The sequence below is a fragment of the Frankliniella occidentalis genome, unplaced genomic scaffold (genome assembly GCF_000697945.3).
Source record: "Frankliniella occidentalis isolate FOCC.00 unplaced genomic scaffold, Focc_3.1 Scaffold202, whole genome shotgun sequence".
Lineage (NCBI taxonomy): Eukaryota > Metazoa > Arthropoda > Insecta > Thysanoptera > Thripidae > Frankliniella > Frankliniella occidentalis.
The window spans coordinates 319,940-321,601 of NW_026267328.1; the positions used below are offsets into that span (position 1 = coordinate 319,940).

The 1,662-nt window shown below is 57.0% G+C and overlaps 1 protein-coding gene across 1 annotated transcript in view; it reads right to left on the reverse strand.

The window, feature by feature from the left end:
• The window catches only part of LOC113205482 (uncharacterized), a 106,056-nt gene that overhangs the window by 101,213 nt on the left and 3,181 nt on the right, over positions 1 to 1,662 (reverse strand). The gene's annotated exons all lie outside the window — the stretch shown is intronic.

Genomic DNA, 1,662 nt, shown 5'->3' on the forward strand with positions numbered 1-1,662 from the left:
GGGGTAAATGTGTGCAAAAACGACCAAATTGTCAATTTGGGTGGCAATAACTCTGCCATTTCGATTCCGATCGTCTTGGAGCATAAAACATTTTCGTTTTCTTTTGTCAAGATGACCCCGAAACAATAGTTACCTTTGCACATTTCTCCCGATCCCCGAACCCCCTCCTCCCCTCCTACTTACGTAAGTAATTACGTAAACCATTCAAAATATCACTTTCGTTTCTTTTCACCGGACACCGGCGAAACTTGGGAAGGCGAGTTCCGCAACTCTAAAACTAAAAATTTCACACTCGGTTTGACCATCTGACATTATGATCACGTATGAGAGAATCAGAAAGTCGCGAAGTGGGCCCAAGGACCCATTTGCGTGTTCGCGCTCTTTTTCACTCAGTGTAGCCACCACCGAAACAGCAACATCTGAAGCTCCCTCTACGAAAAAAAGGGCCATATATTTCAAATTAGTCCGTAGCGAACGAAAAGGGGACACTGAGTCTCTCTTAAATTGTTCATGTTAAAGCAAACTTCTATTTTGTCATCGGTGCAGCCGTTTTCCAGAAAAAGAGGAACGCAGACACGGACAGACAGACAGACTCACGACGGAGACATCGCCTGACCCCTCAGCGACTTGGACTGAGCTTCGCTCAGCGATAATGTGCCCAGCCCTTACGGGGCCTGGCGCTGGGCTGGGTGGTGAAAGGGCATAGGCGGCTAGCAGCAGACTTGGGCGAACGGACAGACAGACAGACAGACAGACAGACAGACAGACAGACAGACAGACAGACAGACAGACAGACAGACAGACAGACAGACAGACAGATGCAGAACGTTGTGTTCTGCACTGCGAGCGAGCTGATCGCGGTGTGCCGTACAGCTCCGCGGGTAGGTCACGTTGGACTACATCCACTTGGGGCCGCCGGGCCGACGACATGCACGTCAGAGAGGAGTGTGTACGATTGGTATCGAACGCAGCGCGCCGCGGCGGCCGCGTCCGAGTTATGCGGTTATTGATTGGGCCGGGGTTGGTCGGTATGTCGCCCTGTACTGCCCGCGGCCCGCTGCTGTGCTGAGCTGAGCTGTCCACCGTATCGGTAAAGACTGCAGCAGCAGCAGCAAGCAAAGCGTGCGGCGCGCGCGGCCATTCCTCATCGCCATCCACACCTGTCCGCCGCCTGTCCGTCCCGTCCGACCGTCTGTCCGGCCGGAGGAAAAGGAAGTTGTTGTTGCCGTACAAGGCGGACGCGCGGCGGGGCGGCGGCGGGGCGGCGGCGGCGCGCCCAGTTTGAACGGGGCCGCTCACCCGGGTCCCCGTGCCCCGCAGGCCCGCCCCGCCGTGCGTGCAGCGTGTGCACGTGCCCCGGTGCCCGTCGTGCACGGCACGGACAAGGCGACGCACACCGCACGCGCGCTAACTGCCGCTCAGCGACGGTGCGTTATTCGCGTATGGAAATAGACACGGCGGTGTCATAGCGAAATGTCGCAGCAGCAACAGCAGTGTGTGCGAGGGGAGAAGGTGGTAGAAAGAGAGAGAGAGTGAGACAGCGAGTGAGTGAGTGAGTGAGAAGAAGAGAGGGGAAGAAGAAGATGAGGGAACGGGAGGGCCCACCGAGCTGACCTGCCCCACAGCATCCCCCTCTCCCCCTCCACACAACAGCTCCCTCCC